Below are 23281 nucleotides of genomic sequence, written 5' to 3'. Positions count from 1 at the left end.
AATTAATTTAGACCCACCTATTTTATTTCCCACAATGACAAGTCAGTACTATTTTATCTTTCACTTCCAATCCCATATCCCAAGTCCTCTTCCCACTCTTCCCCCACCCCAAGAGAGTTACTTAAATTAACTTGAAGAATTAAATTTTCTTAAACGCATAAGAAGACTAGGTGGAGAGACTGAGCAAACCGGTCTAATAGCACATTGACACAGATGCTTGAAATTCATGTCTTAAGGGTTAAAATTCCTCTGGCTTGCCAGGTGTTCTGTACAAACGTTGCATTCATACAATGTAGTATCTGACCATTTAACCATATGTCAAACAATCCCTGCTATGACAACCAGATGTAGACATTGCCATGGAATGAAATTATCATTTTATTAATTACCCTTTAATTAGTTGATACAGCAGAGAACATGCAGTAATTTAGTCATAATTGGCCTGACTGAGACTCAATACTTACAGGGATGGAATCTGTTTGTGAGACTACTTGTTATGAATAACAATTATGTCTGTGACAATGCAATTTTATTATGAAGATGTACTGTGCATTTCAAACAACTTTTAGGTTTAAGACAGTATTCAGGATTTAACTACAATTCGATGGCAAACGTTTTCCTTGAATAAAAGTGTATAATCCTCTGCATATTTTGCTAAACATAACAATGCAAGAAAGACCTATTCCCAAACTTACTGTGATGGCCAAAGCGTGTTTTCGATGCATTTTATTATAAAAATGAGGAGCCACTTCGTAAATTTTGTATTTGAAAACAGAGGAAAAAACACTTCGGACTTCTCTCAAAATCTTGTTACTGGCCTTCAAATTATTCTAGAATTTAATGTGGTATTTGTGTAAGGGGTACACTATGCAGATTTTTAGAAATATTCTCTGTCAGAACATCGTAAGCAGAAACTTAAGCAGTGTCTCTTACGTGAACACTTGATCACTACACTTTTTGGATTTCTGTAAGAAGAGTAGAAGAACATCCTTAGGTTTCTCGGACTGGATAGGTGCAATTAAAGTTAGCAACATCCCCCTCTGGACTGTACTAGTAAGTAAAATGACTTGAAGACATCCTTTCAATACAGCTTGCCATTAAATCAGGAATACCCTTCATAGACAGAATACTGAGTATCATTGGTAGGACAAAGCACATTCAACAGCTTAATAAAAATGCTTGTAAAGTAGATCTTAACATTGGCCCTTACATACTCAGTTGTTACAAGGTTTTTTTACCATCACTTCGGACAAAACTCTGGAGTCACCATTCTGTCCTTGCTCTTCTAAACTCTGTGACCTGAGCGAAGCCTGCAGCGTTTTATATTAGTGTTATACTGTTAGATAGACAACATGCCTTGTGTTTTCTTCACTTGTCTTTCCACAAAAACCTCACAAAGTGCAGGTCAAAACCTTCAACAAACTCAACTTCAACAAAATATAACAAATTGCTTTACTTTTCAGTGTTGAATGAAAGCTCCCCCTTTTTTTTTTTTTGTTTTTGTTTTCTGTAATGGGTAGCTCCTAGCTTTCTGCAGGTGCAGTGACAGAAAATTATGGTTAACTGAACTTCTTTGTAAACCTTGTCCAATTCCAGCACATTTATTTATTTACTTATTTATGATGGACGGGCAGGCTACATGGATGTCTCCAAGCCAAATGAATCTTTCGTATAACTACTCTAAAGTCACGGAAGTTATGTGAAGGATGAGCCTGTTTCCTTCACAATTAGACTTTGAGTAATTCTTTTACTTTGTTCAAATGACCACGGACTTCTTAGTAAGTTTTCCTTGTTTTAAACATAACATTCTTCCATCCTTTCTGATAATTAATCCACTGTTATGCTTCCTTATCACAAATTTATATATATGGAAAAACATCCTATATAGGAAAGAAAAACATTTTTTGCCTATGGTGCCATCTTCCAGTTAGTATCAGTAAGTCATATCCTATTGCTTGTAAGTGCATCTTCCTTGACAACTTATAACCACCTCCAGTACAAACACACACAGGTTGTATTTTCCTGCTGTGTCACAGGGAATAGCTAACACAGCGTAACGAGAGATCATTTCATTGGATTACCATGAAAGAGTCATTGCTGCAAGGAACTCGAGTTGAACAGGGACACAATCACAGTGTTAAAAACTCAAAACAGTTTACCATTAAAACCTTGTGTGCCTGCTTGAAAAATGTCTTAGAGCAGCACAAAAGCTGGCACCATTAGCGTTCATCCCTGCTGAGTTGGCAATAAAGTGCACACATAAGTAAAATGCATTAATTGGTATTAGTCAATCTAGTTAAGATGTTCATTCTTCAGGCATCTTCAGATTTCATTTCCATAAAATAGGATTTCTTTAAGTCTCATAATTTGATTTTGTCCAGCCCGACACGATGTTGACACAGTGGCAGCAAAAGCACAATTACACCCCAGCTTTACAAAGGTGGTCTCTATCTAAATAGACCGGGACCCACGTGCTCCCAGTCTCACAAAAAAAAAAAAAACAACCAAAAAAAAACAAAAAGGGAAAACCTGCGGAAGGGGAAAAAGTGATACATTTTCCTATCATTTTCCTATTGCTATTTTTCCTCCCTTTCCCCCGTATTTTTCCTACTGTGCACTACTGATTACTGCACTTTAAGATCAGAATGAACAATTAACTGCCTAATTATTCCAGTCACACCAAGCCACAATGAAATCTTTATTCAGTGTTTACAGCAATCTTTGGCAGAGACTGTCTTGCTGTTTTTAAACCAAGAAGAACTGCTCCCTTTGGCTCCCCTCAGCATCAGCTGCCTGGGTTTCAGAGCTGGATGCCAATAATCAGCCTCCTTTTTCTCTTCCAAAGTGGCTATTTTTTTTTTTTTTAGGGTGAAAAGACCTATTCTCATCAACTCCCCATATATTCTGCCTGATTTATGTCCCAGCCACTGGGTCTCTTCCTTCCGTATCTTTTACCATTTGTGTGTCCCCCCGCACCCCCGCCGAGCCCCGGAGCCCCCGGACCCCGGCGGGGCGGGGGGGGGGGGGGGGGGGCTTCTTTCTCGGGATCCCCGGCGAGGCGAGGGGGCGGGGGGGGGGGGGTAGTTTCCAGCTCCCGCTGTGCAGCACCCCCCTCCCACACACGCACACCTTTTCCTACAGGTTCTCCGCTTTCTGCAGAAAGCCCCCGCGGAGCCTCCCCGCCGTCTCCGCCCCGGGAAAGTTGGAGGGAGCCGCTCCGTGCGGCTCCTTCTGCCCCCGCTCCCTCTCTCCGAGCGGCTCCCGGGTCCCGACGGCGAGCAGCGACGCCGGGACACCGGGACACACGGACACCGGGACAGGGACACCCCCCGCCCTGCCCAGCTCGGCCCTGCCCGCCGCGGGAGCGCTTCTGCGGAGGGGGGTGGGAAATTGTCCCAGGCAAACTCCAGAGCGATGCGGTGGGGGCTTGCTCCGTCCCCCACCGCCTCCTCCTCCTCGCCCTCTGGTTGCGGCTGGGCAGCTAGGGGGCAGGGGAAAGAAGGGGAAAAGAAAAAAAGCAGCAAATAAAAAAAAAAAGGGACGGAAAAAAAGAAGAAAAAGAAGAGAAGAAAGAAAAAAAAAAGAAAAATGAAGAAAAAAGAAAAGGGGGCAAAGGAAAAAGAAATAAAAGAAACAAAGATAAAGACAAGAGAAAAGAAAAAGGGGGGGAAAGGAGGGGAAAAAAGCAAAAAGCAGCAGCAGAAGTCCCCGAAGGACGGGACGGGTTACCTTGCGGTGCGGAGGAGCTCCCGGCTGCCTTCCTGGCGCTGGGACGTCCCTCCCTCGCCGGGTGCGCCCCTCACATCGCCGCGCCCCCGCCGCTCCCTCCGCAGGGGCCGCGCCGGCCGCCTTCGCCCAGCGCTGCCGCTCGCTCCCGCCTCCGCCTGCGGGGGGGCGGCTCCGCGGGGCTGCGCGGGGCTGCGCGGGGCTGCGCGGCGGCGGCGGCGGGCGGGGGAGGCGGAGGAGGAGGAGGAGGAGGAGGAGGAGGAGGAGGAGGAGGAGGGAGCCCCGCGGCCGCCCCGCTCCCCGCAGCTGCCCCCGGCTCCGCTGCCCGCCAACACCGCGGCGGGCCTAAGGCTACCGCGGGGACCTGCGGGAGGCGACTGGCGCCGGGGAGCTGCGCCCTCCGCCGCCGCCCCCCCGGGCCGCTTCCCGGGGATCCCCCCCAGCTGCTGCCCACCGGGTCCCACGCAGCTCCCCCGCGGTGGGAAAAGCAGCCCCGCGTCTCCGCTCTGCGGGGCTTCTTACGGCTCGGGAGGATTCAAAAAGGCAGCGCACGGGCTGTGAGAAAATGGGCTGCTGAGGCAGAGCAAGGGCGACGCTGGGGAGGCGAAGCGTTGCTTTATTTAACGAAGAGGGTGCGGAGATGAAAGCTGAATTTCTTCAGAAGGCTCAATTTTAGTTAATAAACATCCTGAGACTAATGTCAGAGCTACTTTTATGAGGGTAAACAGTACAGTTTCCTGGAGGGTTTGTGTAAGACTGGAAAAACAACCAAATAATAAAGGGGTTTTACACTTTTAAAGATCATTTTAGTGTTCATAAAAGCTGCCAGGCTTGCTGAAATACTCCCTACCCACAGAACGACAGCAGCAAAGGCAGCGGCAGGACAAGGCATCCTCTCTGCCTACCAATTTGCCTCAGTCTCGACCTGAACTAACTAGGAGGGCAGATATTTCTCACACCGTCCCTGCGCTAGCCTTCATCTTTCTGCGCAGCGTGGGAAGGAGGCAAACTCCTACCAACTTGGATGACACATACGTGTGAAAGAGATAGGGAAACTTGTCGACTTGGGTACGAGAAGGTTATTATCTCTGTAATAGCTCCCTGTAGTAATAACTTCTTTTTGCTGCCAGCGCAGAGCCCATTCCCTGTCTCAGTTAAATTGGTAAATCTCAAGCAACTCCACTAAACTCGGAGCAGAGCTGTGTCCTGGCAGTCTGTGGCCAAGCCAGTGACTGGCAGTAGGAGACTCTAAATCTCATTGTCGATTCCTTGGGATGCTGCCAGTCCCTCAACAATTAGATCTCGAGATGAAGATTCAGATTACACAGCCAAGATTTGGGATTTTGTTTTTTTTTTTTCTCTCCAGGTTTGCACTAATGATTATTTGCAGAACTAAGGTCACACTGGCCAGTTTTCTGGCCCTGCATTTTTCATATTGATCATAACATAGTCATTTCAGCATTACAAAAGGAAAAGGGCAGTCAAATCTCTGGAGAGAAGTTGTTGGAAGTTTGTATGCTGGCAAAGTGCCCCAAACAAATGATGGATTACAGCTATGATAAATGAATACTTTGATGTGTTGGGAAGCAATATGATGTTCTCCCCGTTTCCTCTATTGCATGTTCATCTTTGGGCTCCTCGGGCTGATTGAACATTTTTAGTGTAACTGTTCAAGGAGGCAGAAATGGCTCTCGTCAGCACCACTGGTCAGTGTCAGAGACTCGGTGTGCTTCTGATAATGATAAGGCAAAACATACCCCTCAGTACCACTTTTCCCCAATATTAGGATAGAATACTTGCAATAACATCCTGGAAAGTTATCAGTACACCATTACTGCTGGGAGGCTGATTACAAGACCAATGACCTCTTGCTAGAATTGAGCGGGTTCTTGAGTCAATGTGTAATTTTTTCCAGACTAAGATTTTATTCACAACATTTACTTCTTGCAGCATATACACACATCTCTATTTCTCTACTGCAATAGAGTATACTCAGAATATGTCTGATTATAATTTAAAAGGCTAAACAGATGCCGGCTGAAAAGTTTGCATCTCACTTTGAGTGTAGTCTGTGAGTTTGTTTTTTTTCCCCAAAGCTGGACTGCAGTAAGGGGAAAAAAAATAGAATAAAATACATATGACAACTTTAACGGAATGGCGGCTGCAGTGGATGCTCTTTGATTATTGCATATACCACAGCACCATGAAAATAAAATGCAGATACTGTCAATTGATTAAGGTTATAATTTAGGATTAATATATAGTACATAATGCAGCACTCATATATGACACAGAAAACCCAAGAGAATTCTATGATATACAGAGTGAGCACCAGAAAAAATCCACACATTTAATACACGAGCTCCTCAGTTTCACATATACAGCTGAATGGGTTATCCAAACATTGTGTTTACTAAAGCAGATATGGCTGCATACTCTAATTTCTGCCTTGTGTGTTGTCTTCCTTCACAGGGACACATTTCAGTACTGTGCCTGTGACTTATCTTTTCTGAGAGCTGTTATGTGATGTACAGTTAAAGAGGAGGAACTTAGATTTTCACTGAGTGTCTCATGCTCCCCCCTAGTACGGCACTGAATCATGCAATCTGAAGAGTGCTCTCTTGTGCCTCTGAAATCAGAGTTGAGAGTACGTTGCAAAGAATGTGTCCATCAATTCATCTGTCTCAACACTACATGGTTTCAACCACCAGGCTTTTTCAGGAAAAATGAGAGAAGGTTTCAAACATTCACATGCAGAAGGCACTTATGTACAGAAGAGGTGGATGAAGATCTATTTCACCTCCTTCCTCAAAAACAAAAAATAAAATTACAATTTTACATTAAATAAACTGAACCTAACTCTCAAACCTTACATGAACCATAAAAATCAATTTTTGAGTATAGAGCATTTTATTAAGCACAGTTGTGATTAAATGTCCTTACATGAAAGGACTGAATCTTTCTCTCCAATACTTGACGTTCTCCCTGCCACCATGCTATACATAATGCTAAAACCATGCAAAACAGAGTAAAAAATACTAAAGAATGCAGCATGCTGAGTAGTTTTAGAATTTAGAGGCTTTCCAAGAGATGAAAGAAACATTTTGCTATCACTGTTTGAACAAGAGGGTTTTGTATGCTGAAAGCTGTTTACACTATTCTCCTACACGGAAAACTTGGAAGAAGCAGCATTATATACGAATATTGCTTATGTGTTCGTACAGTTTTCTGTCTTGCACGACTCAAATGAGGAATGAGTTACAAGTTACCTGAAGGACAGAGGCGAGGGAGCAAGAGAGGAGAAAGCTGAAAACCAACTATTTTCCACTTTTGTATTGTCACTTCATGTCATACAGCAGCTTTTATGTTTGTGTCTTATACCCCTGAATCAATTGATCCAGGTCTGTTCATGATTCTTCCAACAAAAAAATAGTTTTGGATTTTGCAGATGTGGGCTGTGTTCTGGTATCACTTTACAGGTGGCTAACATGAAACTCTCATTCTTTGCCAATACTAGAACTGGATATTTGCACCAGGAAGCGTTGGAGGAACTGATACGATATAGATTTTGTAGCACCTTCATGGCTTTTTCAAATACGGGGTCCTCCTTTAACTGTTGATTTGCTTTTGCAGTTAATCATGACCGAAACTGCATTGTTTTTTATTGTGCAATAAATCATGGCTTCTCAAAATGCAACAATTTTTAAGGGTGCTACAGAGTCTATTTGAGAAAAGGAAAAGGTGAATGTTAACTAAAAAGAATTCCATATCCTAAATGCTAAAATGAGGCCATCACCCAAAAGCAGGAAGTTTCCAAAGCAATAAAACAAAACTGCACATTGCTGAAGAAGTGACGTATAAAGACAATGCATATATAACAAGAATGGTGAAAGGAACATGTACGGTCATAAAATCACATCCACCTTTGTAAAATGTTACTAAACCAGTAATAGGAACAGCTTTCAAGTTGTCATGTCCACAGGCAAGAATACCAGCTCTACTTGTATCCAAGAAAGCCCAAAATGTCACATGCTACAACTGAACACTACACAGTCTGTTTAAAAAGTGTGCATGCACACAAAATCCAGTGAAGAACTTAAAATGACAACAGCACAGCACAAGCAAAGACATGCATATATGGATGTACCTTGGAACCTGTCATTCAACGGGCTGCAAGACACCACCTTCTCAGTCACATGCCTTTCTTTTTGCCTCCACTCTCTTCCAAGTAACCACTGACGAGTCCCCAGGCCTAGCTCAGGACTAAGGCCTGAGTTTTCACCCTTTTCAGGGGGTTACCTGAGCTTACCACTGTCAGGCAAAGTTTTTAAAGGTCTTCTCCCTCAGAACTGTGTGTCTTTGCTCTGCTTCCTTACTTGTTTTGTGTTACTCCGTCGCTTAATACAGTGAGTTATCTTCTACGTTGCTTATGTAGGGTAGGGGAAGGCAAATCATAGAATCACAGAATTGTTAAGGTTGGAAAAGACCCTTATGATCATCGAGTCCAACTGTTAACCTAACACTGCCAAGTCCACCACTAAACCATGTCCTTAAGCACCACGTCTACCTGTCTTTTAAATACCTCCAGGGATGGAGACGCAACCACTTCCCTGGGCAGCCTGTTCCAGTGCCTGACTGCCCTTTCAGTGAAGAAGTTTTTCCTAATGTCCAACCTAAACTTCCCCTGGTGCAGCTTGAGGCCATTTCCTCTCGTCCTATCACTTGTTACTAGGGAGAAGAGACCAACCCCCACCTCGCTACAGCCTCCTTTAGGTAGTTGTAGAGAGCAATAAGGTCTCCCTTCAGCCTCCTCTTCTCCACACTGAACAGTCCCAGCTCCCTCAGCCGCTCCTCATAAGATTTGTGCTCCAGACCCTTCACCAGCTTTGTTGCCCTTCTCTGGACACGCTCCAGCACCTCAATCTCCTTCTTGTAGGGAGGGGCCCAAAACCGAACACAGTACTCGAGGTGCGGCCTCACCAGTGCCGAGTACAGGGGCACGATCACCTCCCTGGTCCTGCTGGCCACACTATTCCTGATACAAGCCAGGATGCCATTGGCCCTTTTGGCCACCTGAGCACACTGCTGGCTCATGGTCAGGCGGCTGTCAGCCAACACCCCCAGGTCCTTTTCTGCCAGGCAGCTCTCCAGCCACTCCTCCCCCAGCCTGTAGCGTTGCATGGGGTTGTTGTGACCCAAGTGCAGGACCCAGCACTTAGCCTTGATGAACCTCATACAGTTGGCCTCAGCCCATCAATCCAGCCTGTCCAGGTCCCTCTGTAGGGCCTTCCTACCCTCCAGCAGATCAACACTTCCACCCAACTTGGTGTCATCTGCAAACTTAGTGAGGGTGCACTCGATCCCCTCATCCAGATCATCAATGAAGATGTTGAACAGGACCGTCCCCAATACTGAGCCCTGGGGAACACCACTCGTGAACGGCCGCCAACTGGATTTGCCTCCATTCACCACCACTCTCTGGGCTTGGCCATCCAGCCAGTTTTTAACCCAGCACAGAGTGCACTTATCCAAGGCATGAGAAGCCAGTTTCTCCAGGAGAATGCTGTGGGAAATGGTATCAAAGGCCTTACTAAAGTCCAGGTAGACAACATCCACAGCCTTCCCCTCATTCACTAAGCAGGTCACCTTGTCATAGAAGGAGATCAGGTTAGTGAAGCAGGACCTGTCTTTCATAAACCCATGCTGGCTGGGCTTTCTTCTTAGTCACCTTTTTCTTCTACCTTAGTTAAAGGAAAACTTATTCAAACATATATTCAAACCTACTGGCCATTTGGCAGCATAGCCTTGTTTTGGACTATCTCCTGCTCTTTAAAATAAAGCCTTTGTTTGTCTCTACACCTCTTCTTAAACCTAATTCTCAGTTTATCATTTTAGTCCTTTTTTTCATCTATTGTCTCTTGGAAGGGATGTAGGATTCAGCGTCTTCTTTCTCAACGACTGTCCTGAGGGAGGACACTGAATTGAACATGGGCTTCTATTTTTGCCTTTTGAAAAAAGACCATCACCATGGTCTACTCCATCAGTATCTTCAGGAGAGTAATTTGCTACCCCCATTTGTCTGGAGCCACTGAGGAAAATAGTGCCTTTTCTCCCGCTGACAGACGCATTAGCTTTTCCTTCACACTGAGGCTTTAAAAATGCACAGCAGTGCCAGGGAATCCCAAGAGTAGGAGTCAACTTTAAAGCTCTGGACTTTATTAGTTTAGTTTGAAACCTGATTTGGTTTCAAGACAGCAGCAAAAAGTTCACAGAGTCCTACCCGCATCTGAAAATTTCACCCCAGACAGAGGGCATGATGAGGCTTGCATGGCTGAAAGTCTCAGAGGGAGCTGCCGAGGAATTGCCATGGCACCTTGGCCTCTCCCTGACTGCACCATTTCAGTTTGCTTACTTTTATCATATGGCATGTGGAATTTCAAATTGCAAAATACACGCAACCGTATTATTACAATTTTATTTACTTTTAAAAATTTTTCTCCGACAACATTTCTTATGGAATGCTGATGAGCAGCTTTTCTGCTCTTCCAGCCATTTAGTAAAACACTTCTGAGTATCTCTAACTGCACCAGTTAGGCAAAAGGAGTGAATCGTTTGCTGTGGTATATCTACCACAGGATACGGTGTGTGTACAATGGACAAACCACAGGTAGTATACTGGCTGGTATACAAGCAATTGTCAAATCGCTAGCTACACCCTTGTCTGCCGTGAGAGAACTGTAGGTAATGAAGGATTGCCTTCTCCCCATGCATGATGATAGGAGCTAATGGGAAAGGAATAAGGTGAAGAAGGAAAAAACACCTCAGGTCTCTCTATATGAATGTTAAAAGGACCGCGCTTCTATTGTCAGAACTTAAGTCAGTGACGCCTGTGCTTGGGCTGCTTTTCCTGATTGCACTGAAAGCCACAGTACAAAATGCAGCATAACTCTGATTGCCCAGCACTGTAAATGTTCTCTCTATGGGAACTGGGCAGTGATTTTTCTTTGAATACATCATTTACAGCTTGCTACAGTGATTCTGCAAAGTCAATACATATCCTTAGCACAAAGCAAAGAATGAAGGGCATTATGGAGAAAGAGAGAAAGATACAGTGACAGAGAAAGATGAATTCCATTGCACAAGCACATTACAGGTTCCATTCATAGGAATAAAATTAGTTTTTTTTTTTTTCAAACACAAAGTATTTTTCAAAATACATGCAATATGATTATATTTAAAAGGATCTTGTGTGCAGCCTACATGTCACTACTGACTTAAACTCTCTGGCAGTGAATTATCATATGATTATTTACTGTGCAAAGAAGATCTATTTATTCATTCAAGTCACATATATTTGCAAGGCAAGGTTTGTAGACACAGGTAATATTTTTTATTAGACCAACTGATTAGAATGGAAAGATGGATCAGGCACACAAGCCCTTCCCAGAGCAAAAACTGGTCTGCTTTTTTCCCTAGGTACTCAAGCTGGCTTCATAAAGGATGTTATTTCTCCTCGCAAACTTAGCTTCTGTTACAGCCTTAGATCACCGTGACTGTTACAATGCTTCTACTTATGTAATTATAAAATACCTATCTGGGAACCTGGTTACTCCTCTGCATTATTAATAGTGTCTGACATGTTTTCACTACTGTATTGGGAATACACTTAGACAAAATCTTCTCCTGGCCACCTCAAATAATCAAATTGCAGCCTACAAGTGTTGAGGAAGTTTATGGAAAGCAGTTTTCAGCCACAGGGTATTAAGCTGTGGTAGAAGTAGTTTGCTAGAAAGCAGTTACATCCCTTGGACTTGCAGTAGGTATACCCTGTCACTCCTCTGTCTTACTTCCATAGTTAACAAAAAAAGTTAGCAGATGATCTACCAGCCTTATATTTGCCTCTTCCTTGAGATCACTGCTGTTGCAGTGAATGGCTTGGAGTCTGTGTTTTCTAAGTGGACTTTAGGACTAAATAGGGAATAAATGAAAGATAAGCCAGACAGGGTCCTCAGTCTCTTGTCCTGACTCAGGTAAGATTTAGGATTTTCAATGGGTGCTTGGCTTGAGCTTCAGAAATCCACCTCATTTTTGGAGAAACATAGCATCTTTTTCCTCTTGAAATCTACATAATGACCTCTAAGTAATTTCATTGCAGTTTAGAGGCATCTCATTAACTGTGCTCCTTCCCCGTTTTTCACGTGTGTTGCTTCTGGACTTTGGTTCTGCTGAGGGCCAGAGGCAAAGAGCTCAGGGATCTCCTGAACAGAGCCGCCTGCAAGTCCTGCCTGGCCGAGGGCAAATGGTCTCACAGCGTGGATGCCCTTCGGTGAAGAGTGCAGACATCCCCTGGCGCCCCTGGAGCCTCAGCGGTGGCTCTGAGGGCAAAGCTCTGCACCAGAGCTGGTCAGTTGTCTCTGAGCAGGGAACAGAGCACGGGAGATCGCTGGAGGACAAAAGTGGGTGCGCTGGACTTCACTGCAGAAATCGCCCTGGGTGGTTTGAAGAACAGTCACTGACCTGCTGTAAGCAGCGTAGTGCGAACAATGCCAAACTGCCAACTACGGCAACCAGGAGAAGTTTAGTCTCATCTCACCCCTTCACAAGCCCCACTGACAGGCAAAAATTGAACATGTCCTTAACACTAGAAGAGAGGAATCTAGTTTGTAGTGTGATACAGGTGTGATCTAGACAAATTGCGCCTATGTTTTATTTGAGCCCATCACAATACAACATAACAAGGCATTTCAATTACCTCAACAAGCTACTAATACAACTTTATCATTTCAATTTTTCATCCCTTTTCTCCAACTTGGCGTTTCTTCTATATATCACTCTAAATCTCATCACTTCCAGCCCAGTTTAGGCTAATAAATGTCAGTCACCATCTCAAGCCCAATGAAAAGGGGAAGCTCACAGTGAAGAAAGCCAGAGGCCCCAGTTATTGCCCTGGGCCTGGAGCTCACCCCTCTGAACGGGGAAATGGACAGTCTTATTCGTCCCCGCTAGCTCAGAGACAGGGATGGCACAGAGAGGCAGAGCTGTTGAGTCCCATTGCAGTAAGCAGGGCTGCAGGATCGGGCCGCCCCCAGGAACAGACCCATATGTTCCCCAAAAGCAAAATTTAAGCAATGGTTTGAAACACGCCATGCCAGAGCACAGTCTTAGCTGGCATACGTAGGGCCTAAAGACAGACCAGAGATGTGCACGCAGGTCTGGGACAATGTACTTAACCACAGGAACTTTTATGGTCTTCAGGCATGCTATTCCTGTCTTCAAGGAGGGGGACAAGTTAAGCAGGAAAACAGTTATTTACATATTAGCTGGAAATGCACTGAGATCCCAACAGACAGAGAGCGAAAAAGATAATTTTGTACCGTAATTATGTTTTTTCTAAAAGACAGTGATACAGCTTAAGGTTTTCAAAGATTTTATGGATACACAGAAGAGGCAAACAAGTTAAAATAATACTGCAAATCAACATACTTAGATGGTTATTAATTCTGACTAAAATTTGCCATCTGTGACTGAGAATTTTACTAAATAAACCCCACAAATTATAGATTATTGTAGCTAAGAATCTTGATGGCACTGTTTCTTAAGCTCTGGTACTGAAATAGCTCCACTGTAAATGAATATTTACAATAAAAGTATGCTCATAAAAGTTCCAAAGCATTTTCTAGTGACAGTCTGTTCAACTATTTAGTGATTCGAAAGAGAACTCTCCAAGAAAAGCTCCATGTCACTGCAGTACATAAAATATAGAAATGTATGAAAAGTGACAAAGGCAGTATGTTACTGCTGAGGTGCCTCTAACTTGATTGCTAAGCTGGTTGAAGTAACTTTTCATAAATTTCCTCAGTTTTCCTCGAGTAGATAGAATAAGAGCAAAGTCAACAAAAAGTCTCTTCGTTGTTTTTCTTTGAAGATATTACTTTCTCTGGAATATAGTAAAAATCTGTGTTCAGGGCACGTTAGCTAATTCTGAGGCATGTGTTCACAAGCACACACATAAGAGGCTAATTTACATGCTTAAAGGCAACTGAAACTTTGTTTTGCGTATGTAAATGTACCTGCGGAGCGTAAGAAGTGGGCTTTCCAGTATGCCCATGTGTGAGGTGGGTTTACAGGCTTAAAAAAAAAAAAAAGGTCTGATCCACTACTGCTGTCACTGTAGCTGTCATCGCAGCACAATTCAGGCAGAAAACCTCAAGACACCTATCAGACCAAATCCTGTGGACCTTACTCAAGCAAAAAGTCTTGTTGATGTCAACAAACATTTTCCCCAAAGAATTTGTACGCAATTGAGCCTTTTTTATACATTCATATTTTAGTATCATTGACTATCTGAAACAAAAACAAAACAGGTTTTCTTCTTCAACTCAGAGATCAAGGCATTGGGGAATGAAAATGAAAAAATGCTCTCCTTTAAATCCACATAGGGACTACTTTTAGAATTTTAGGATACCTTGGAAGGATCTGAGTTTTTAGGTGAGTATAGAGAACTGTTTGAAGAGCAAGTTCCTTTAAAGAGAAGTCACGATGGTCAGATACATATTAACCACTCAGAATATGTTTTTTCCTATGAAGCAATAATTTTAATATGAGAAGCATGCATTTAATGTCCAAAGGGTTCAAACCAGTAACTGTTAGTCAACAAACCTGCATCTTGGGTGCTTTTTTTAGTGTTGCTTAGGACCGTACCCAGACCATGGCCCATTCTGTCAAAGCTAATGTGTCCCCAGGCTGAAATTCCAGCTAGGGTCTGTTTGCTGGAAATGACACATGCTTCAGTTTCCAGGTCTGACCATCTCCCTACCACAGACTCCAAGGTTTGAGTTTTAAGGTCAGCAAACCATGATAAACTATCAGTGGAACAGAGAGTTTCACCCTCAATAGCATCTTTGGGTCCAAGAGCTGGAGAGAGGAGAGAAGACCCCAGTCACCTTTTCTGGAGGAAGGGTACCTGCTAGAGATAAATCCAAGAGGAGCAAAGAGAACATTTTCAGGAAGCACCTTACTGGTTGTGATAGAGCACTGACGAAAAATCATAAAAGAGTTTCCAGAGAGCTCAACCTACTTTCAAATTCAGCAGACATTTTTAACAACAATAAAGAGGAGACATGTCTGGACATTTTCAAATGGTTTCAGAAATGCTGGAATAGTCCCTAGTCCAAAACAGCACTGCACATTTGAAGGTAAGATTTGTGTTTGTTTGAAAATGAAAGACTACTAAGAAAGAAAATTAAAAGATAAAAGATTAAAAAATGCCCAGCAACTTATAAATGGAATAAGACATTTATATTTAAAATATCTGTAGAAGAGACATCACTCTTTACTAAACTCTATCAGCTATTAATTTATCATAATGTAAATGGTTTAATTAATGTTTAATGATACATCACTTTCCACAGGAACTGATCTCCAAATACACTGCTTTAGAAAACGGATTTGGTAGCCTAAGAAATACATTTACGTGAGATGGGACAAATGTGTGGTTTATGTAAATCATTTTAGCTCCAACAAAGGCAAGAGAACGATGTTGATTTCCGCAGGTCTACTACCTGCAAATGATGTTACAAATAACATGTATCATCTTAGTTCTTGTCTCATACATCTGTGTGTGTATATGTCTTCGTAGCTCTTTTTGTTTTCTGATAACACAAACGGACTTTGTGAAATCACTGAATTACGTTGCTTGAGACAAGTACGTGTAAACTACAATTTTTGCAGTGCTACCCTCTAATGCTATGTACTCTGATGGCAAATATCACCAGTCTACTAGTTGCTAAGTTATGTAGCAACACTCACACTAGATAAAATGAAGAGACTACATAAGAAAAGTCACAGTATTCAATAACGTTACTTAATAAGGTAACTTACTAAAGTAACCCCAAAACTACAACCGCTAAACTCCCTGTAGACATAGTAAGAGGAAATTCAAAATTATGCAAAAGGTTCATATCAAGACAGATCTCCTCTAATTGTACAGTACTGTAAACACTGAGTGTATCACAGAACCTAACTGAAAGATTTCAGTAGCATTTACAGCTTTTCTTGCTTGATTTATTATTTTTCCTTCTCTCAGATGATTTTTCAAATTTTCTTCTTCCACACAATAAGGAAACAAAACAAAAGACATTTTCATTTCCAAAGTTCTCCAAAGTGTGGAATATCCAACAGATATAATTTTCCAAGTGCTTTGGAGGCTGTGTCAGCTGCAAGACTATTCTTGGTATAGCCACTGGCAATCCAAGAGCAAAGCAGAATGAATTCTGGAGCAAGATGAAGACCAAATACCTCCAAGTCAAATTCTAACTAGGTGGAATTATCTGTAGGAAAGAATTACTAAATCAAACTATAATATTGTTTGGTGCAGGACTGTCTGGGAAGTGGAGAGATACAAGTTAATCTAGGTGCTAGGACTTTATTTTCTTGAGGTATACTTTTAAATATCAAAAGTTTCTGACTTTTTACAGTGCTCTTTTTCATTTGTTAGCTTTTGGAAATGTAGGGATGTTGCTTTCAGTTGTAAATTTGCTGCTCCTACAGCTTTAGCTCAACCCTTACCTATACTGGCACTACTATAATTCAACAAAACACTGAAGTTCAACATCAGTGTAACTGTTTTCTGAATTAGGTACCTACAATATAATTTGCTTTCAATTTCTTCACTGGTTCCATCACATGGCACATGTACTCCAGACAATTTAAGCTAACTCAGCCAGTTCGTCTCCTGCAATGAAGGGCCCATTTCCTTCAGTGACAATTTATGTTAATGATAATCAGATGCTTTTTTAATTAACAATGACCTACAAGCATCCTAATATATTTCTCTCACTCCCTGATGGTAGTTTTTTACAAGACTGTGTCACTCCATTTCATTTGAAACTTGGGGGCTTTTATATTTGTTCAGACAGCGTAGGTCCCACAGCCCCTTCATTTTTGCTTTCACAGCATTTATGTTCGTATTTCCCTGTCAGTGTGTGTAGCTCTAGAAACGGTAGCACGGTGCGGGGCTGGAGGGAGGCTGTGTTGCTCCAGCAGCGCAGAATTGATCTTCACATGTGCAACAGCTCTGAAAGTGCCCAGATTCGCTAGACTTCCTACACATACCTAGAATGGCTCCATATTACACATACAGGGTTGCCTTGGACACGCTACCAAAATGGCAAGATTATATGCTATCAGTAATAGCCATAGTGTAGAAGACAACCAGTAAAAGTAGGCAGTAGAGAAAGTAGACACGTATATATACAAAAGACTGCAATGTAAAATGCAATTCCTTTTATTCTATGCCACATGTATTTCTAAGAAATAATACTATTTATAAATTGCTTCAATGCAGAAGGATATAGTCCTTAATCTTACCTCCTCCACAGAAAAAAAACCAACTAGGCTTATAGTTCAGAATTGTTATAGTTTCTTTTCCAGAGCCTTTTTCTGCACTTGTCTGTCAGGGCTATAGCTACCCAAGAGACAGTGCAGGCAGCTGCCTAGGACAGCAGACTGCAGAGGGCAGCAAAAATGTGCCCATATCTCAGCTGTCCCACGTCACACCCTGGCATGTTAATACAAACCTGCTTTCCTCTTTGACTTCTGCTAATAATGCAGGAGTGTGGCCTGTGATGGCTGAGGCACTGTGTATGTTATGCTCCCTGCCTTCCCTTCTACAAATGCAACAGCCTCCCACAGAGAGCAGGACACACGTCTGGCTAATGCAAGTGGGATCTGGATGTCTGCTGCAGGTCAGGAGTATCTAGCCGGTGTCAGCATCTTTTTATGCTGTCTGATTGTAGCCTGATCACGTATCTAGAAGTCTTGTTCTGAAGTCTCTTGGAAACAATTTTTCCAGTCAATGCTGTTTCCAAGCCATGGCTGTGTGGATGCAACAGTTTTCCTTCAGTAGTGCGGGAAGGGATGTGAGCTCATTCATGTCCTAATACACTTTTTAACAGGAGAAAGGGAGACACAACTGGATGCTATGGTATGCTGATGACTCTTCTCAAATCTATGTATCCTTACTCTAGCCTGTAGGTACTCACTATTAGTTTTAGGGTTTTGGACTGCTGTTTAGATAAATGGGGCTCCTTCAATACAACTCCTGGAAATTAACCGACAATAAGAAAGGTCCCAGTTGATGTCATACAATCCTTGCCATGGTCACTATAATAGAAAAACTTGACTTAGCAAAGAAATTTTGGAATATTTCCAGGCAGTGACCAGGTTCTGGAGGCAGCAGAAAGATGACTTTTGTGGCTGCTGGAGCTGATGCATTGTTTTAGGTACAGAAAATTTTGTTACCCCATTCAGGGGCTGGTAAATACCTGATCTGGATCACAGGAACCGGAGACACACTCAGGAGAAAGGATCAGCATTTCCTTGAATTCTGAAGCTGAAATACAGTGTGTGTGTGTGTGTGGGGGGGGGCTGTTTTGTAATCATTGGCACTAGCTGGTCATCCCAGCTCAGTTGAGGATTCAGACAGCACCCCAAGGTTTTATCACATTTTGACAAATTCAGCAGTATCCTTCACACACTGGTGGTGTACATGATGCTGTTTTTTCTTTTAATTTGCCTTGGTGATTATGGACAAACTTGCATAATTTGTGAATTTGCAAATAAGAGTCTTCTTTCTGTTTTTTTTTAAAGGAAAGGTACACAAACACAGACTTAATGTACCCGTCTGACAATAATTTCATACGAGCATACCAGAAACTCTGATTATGGACGATTGGCTGTAATTGAAACAGAATTACTGCAGAGAATTCCTGGTGCTAGGACTCAGGAGGAGGTATTAAGAATCAGAGAGGGGGCAATCAGAGAACCATAAGGACTGAAGATTAAGGACTTCAGACTGTCAAATGGATGCACTAGCTGGTGTGTTATCATTTATTCTGAGTGTTGGGGCTGTTACATGATGTGAATAGACCACAGATTTTTATTTTATTTTAAATTCACCCAAGAAGTACTTTACATTTTGCCAAATCAGAGTAAATTATTCAGCTTTCACTTGTTTTCTGCCAAATCTGTTACCCAAAACCTGTATAAAATACAGCCATTCCTGACAAAAGAATTGGGTGCTAGACAGCAACCAGGAACTTCAGTGTTTCTTTCCTGGCACCACATTTACCTGCCAGCCTGCAGGGCAGGCGTTGCTGATGGGGAAGGAAAAGGAAGGAGACTATGGACAGGCAGTCCTTGGATGCAGAAAAAGGAAATCCAGCAAACTGCACTGTAGATTTTTGCCTGAGCTCCAACATGACAGCACCCTGGCTAGTAATGGACATGTCTACTCTATTCAGCATATTGGCCTTCTCTATTTGCCTATGTTTAGCCCTACTGAAGGTAAGTAGAGAGGAAGGCATGGGGATGGAGGCTGCCAGAAGTTTGTCTTTGTCTTTGTATTTTTCCTTGAATTGGGCAACATCGAGAGGCATGCATGGGCCTGGAGTATTTACACACTTAAAGGTATTCTCTAGACTTTCCTCAAGCTCACCTTTCATCCTACACAATGTTCAAACTTTCACTTCAGCTCTCTGTTCACTGTTAATGAACAGCCAAACACCTGTTTTGGCTGACACATGAGTGTTTGAGTTCTGTTTTGACAAAGGGTACCAGACTGAACGCACTAGATATAAACGTCCTTCCCGCATTTACACTCTTGCAGTTGCAAACAGATCTGGTACAGACGTCAAAACCATGTTTCAGTTCAAATGCACAAGCACCGCCACTCCTACAGAGTGGTTCTCATTCACTCATGTTATTTCATGCCTCAAATTACTCAAGACTTAACATAACCTAACTCTGGTTTAATTGATTTCCTGAACAACAGCACTTCACTGAGCTGAGATGTCAATTCATGGCTGTCAGGAGTCTGTGACATTGGCAGTTGTTGGTTTTGTTGCAATAATAAAGTTTATTAAGGATACTACAACCAGCAAATGAAATCCAGCTACCAGGTAAATATTACACATCAATGTGAAGCCATATGAATCTGAAGCAAATTTAAACAATTGACTTGATACAGCAAAGGGAATGTAAGATTTCAAGTTTCTGCCCTCTTTCCCTCCTTCCTGTCTGCCTACCTTCTGTCCTGCCTGCTTTCCTGCCTGGAATCCTACTTTTCTGCCTGTCTTCCCACCTTACTAAGCAGCCAGCTAGGCCAAGTGGCTTGTACCATTTATGATCTTGACTTCCATAAAGAAATTAACTGAAACATCCAACTTTCTTCATAGCTGCAACATGGCATTACTTCTTCACCTGATCTGCTACACACACACTTTAATGAGAAGCTTCTTTGACTTTGAAACTGGAAAAGTTTCTTTCCCTTCCTCATGACAAACAAAAATAAATCACACCTGTATATACATCAGCCTTTTTCTTTCTGCACTTGCAGAAATTTTTGCAAATTAGAGTTTCTAGGAAATGTTACTGTCCCTTTCCTTTAAAAGGGTAAGCAGCATAGTAGCATTCTTTCGTAGAGATCAATTTGCAGGTAGATGCCAATTTGTAGGATCTGATCCTTAATAGGCATTGCAAAATATCCTTTTCCACGGTTAACAAAAACGTAGTTTTCAAAAGCTTATCAAAATAATTTTATTTGGTATTGGGGTTGGTTTTATTTTCTCTTCCCTTCTTAATTCCAATAGGCACTACTCGATGTTTCCCAAGTGCCCTTACCAGGCAATATTTCCTTATTCAGAAATAACAAATGGGCTTACAAGACTGAGGAAACCGTAAAGAGAACGGGACATGCAAGAGGCAGAAAAATTGGGTATTATTATACCTTTCTTAACGATCAGTGAATCTCACTCCCAGAGTAACTTTACCTGTAGTCCGTTGCCTTGTTTTCACGTGCTGGTGTGAACACGTAAAAGACAAGGGTATTTATTGTATCCTAATTCTCATGCAGTAAACATTATTCATGGTTTGATGGCAGCCTCCTCCCTTGGGAAATACTATCTCATTTTGCTTTGAGGCTCCTACAATTAACACATCTCTGATGATTTCTGGTTTGTTGCAAGAATAGGCAGGAAGAGCATCATAAGAATTCACTAAGGTCTGCTCTCATCCTCTGCAGTTTACAATGTGTCTCACTAGGAGGACAACTTAAGTCATCCTTGCCTGAGTTGTTGTCCTTGGTCATCTTACGCTAAACAGTGCTCCCAGCTGTTCAATCTTTCCATGGGAAACAGCCTCCCTGCCAGGAACATTGGAGAATAAAAGTCTTTCTCTTGCTCTCAGTTTAGCTCAATTCCTCAGCCAATTCTGCTTTTGTTTGTAGCTGTGGTGGCTGCCACAATACCATCAGTGGAAACTCAGAAGAAAGTTGATATAGAGGAGACACTTTGTGTACTGAGTTCTCTAATCTCTGAACAGGAATAAGCAAAGAATTCCTCCATTCCTGAATTTTCTGCTCATTTCAAGTTCTGGGTAAATAAGCTGAGGAACTGACTCTCTGTATGTTCTTTCACCTGCACAGCAAGACATAGGAGCAGAGAGATTGCTGTCCTCCACATCACATTTATACCTGGCATCCTGAAGATCGCAAGGCTAGGAGCAAGTCACCTGTAAACATAGCTTCCAATTTTGAAGATCCTATGGGTCTAACAATTGCCCATAGATGAACATGTGTGACTTAAGGTGCAGTGCCCATCTCCATGGTTTTACTGTGTTTTTTCCCCTCTCTTCTGGTTATCTTGTTATGAACTCTGCCACTTCCACACTATGAGCTTTCCATTGCCTCTCCCAAGCTTTCCTGTCTATGATGGTTTTAATTTCTTTCATCCAAAACATCACAGACTCGAAAGCCTATGAACTGAAAGGAAGGCTTCTCTATATTTTGACCATTTACCCTTATCAGGCTAGCGCAGAACAAAGAACAAAAGAACTTCCATTCTTAGCACAGAGTTTAGTGAACACCAAGGTCTGTGGGGTCTGAATGTGGTTCAGTAGATAGTACAAGTGCATGAAAGACTGAGTCATTTTACTGGTAGAGTTCCCAGGGACCTGTGGAAGAACACTGTATTTTTTCTCATGGAAACCCCCGCATGAGTTTGGGTACTGAGAGGACTGAAAATGGGAGAACTGAGCCAAGGACACCAGCAGATGTTACAGCTGATTCTCAAAGTCAGCGAGATTTAGCTGCCTGTTTCTGAGGAGTGAAGCCCCTGTCTCTACTCCTGCAGCAAGCAGTAGGTGATGGGCACCTCTGCTCTCATGGAGGCCAGGGGCTCACACGGGATGCCGCAGAGATGTCTCGTTGCACACTTCTGAGGGCAGGATGAAGCCCTCTGGAAAGTGCTTCATGTTAATATTTTGGGGTGGAACTCCTTTAAAGATTATATCAAAATATGAAACAGAAGAATCTAAAACAGAGTGTTTACTGTGTTTCAAGATGCAAGGTTTTCATATTATTATTAGTATTCACAAACATCGCTACAACTAAGTTGATACTGTCCACATCCAGACTGTTTTGAAATAAAGTATCAGAAAATTAAATGGCAGAATTTACATAACTCTGGAGCATTTATCATACTACATTATTACACCCTTCAATTGCCAAATACATGCCACTTGTCTGAGACAGTTTAATGTGACCTGGAATAGTTTTGCATTAATATCCTCTTAGGCTTGGTCTACATTAGCAAATAGTGCTGCATGACAGGAGGAGATGTGTAGAGTGAAACAGCTGATACAGAGGAGCTGACGTGAACACTGTACACATATTGGAAGGGTTTACTTTGGACTAGGTCTAGTTTGATCCTGTGAACTGAATGCCTGTTAGTGTTTGGAGCATATCAGTGTGCACCCAGAGTGTATCTTTTGGTTTATTTTCATCCAGAAGTTAGCATATTTTCAATACAAATATGAAACAGAGCAGAGTAAGGGTGACAACCAAGAAATTTGCTTAAAAAACTCATTCCTCAGCTGAACTAAAACTCTTATGTAGAAGCACCTTAGAGACCAATTGTTTTTACACATAAGAAATCAAAAGAAAACTTAAAGTCAGAGAATTCATACCATGAGGCCTTAGCTGATTAATTTTAATGCTGAAAACAACTGACAGGGTTCCATGTGAATTTTAGTACAGGTCTCAAGTGGCTGTGTCTACACTCAGCTCTGGCATCCATTTGTGCACCTTCTAGAAGGAAAGGGGATGTGGTCAGGCAGTGTGGACAGTGGGGAGATGGGGCCCATACGGTGCAAGACAGAGCACACCTGCACCTCAGCTTATCTCAGAGAGGGCAGACCTGGTCAAGGCCAAGGCGTTCCATGAGGAAGAGAGAAATCGGGACTTAACACTGATCATGTCAGCTTCATAGGCTGTAAGTAAGGACAGGCTGTGACTGTCTCTCTAAACAAGATATACTAATGTACACTTCTGAATAGGTGAGGGCTGCCTGAAATATTCCAGCTTGTGAAACATTTGGAATTTGGCTGACAGACTGCAGGAAATAAAACTTTTAAAAAATGTAGCACAAAAAGAGGAGAAAATAAAAATGCTCTTAAGCCATTCCCTGGAGCACAAACAGCCATTCAAACAATATTCTGA

The sequence above is a fragment of the Platalea leucorodia genome (assembly GCF_965183815.1).
Source record: "Platalea leucorodia genome assembly, chromosome: 1".
In the NCBI taxonomy this organism is placed as follows: Eukaryota; Metazoa; Chordata; class Aves; order Pelecaniformes; family Threskiornithidae; genus Platalea; species Platalea leucorodia.
The sequence above is the reverse complement of the archived record's forward strand: the minus strand, read 5'-3'. Positions refer to the sequence as shown.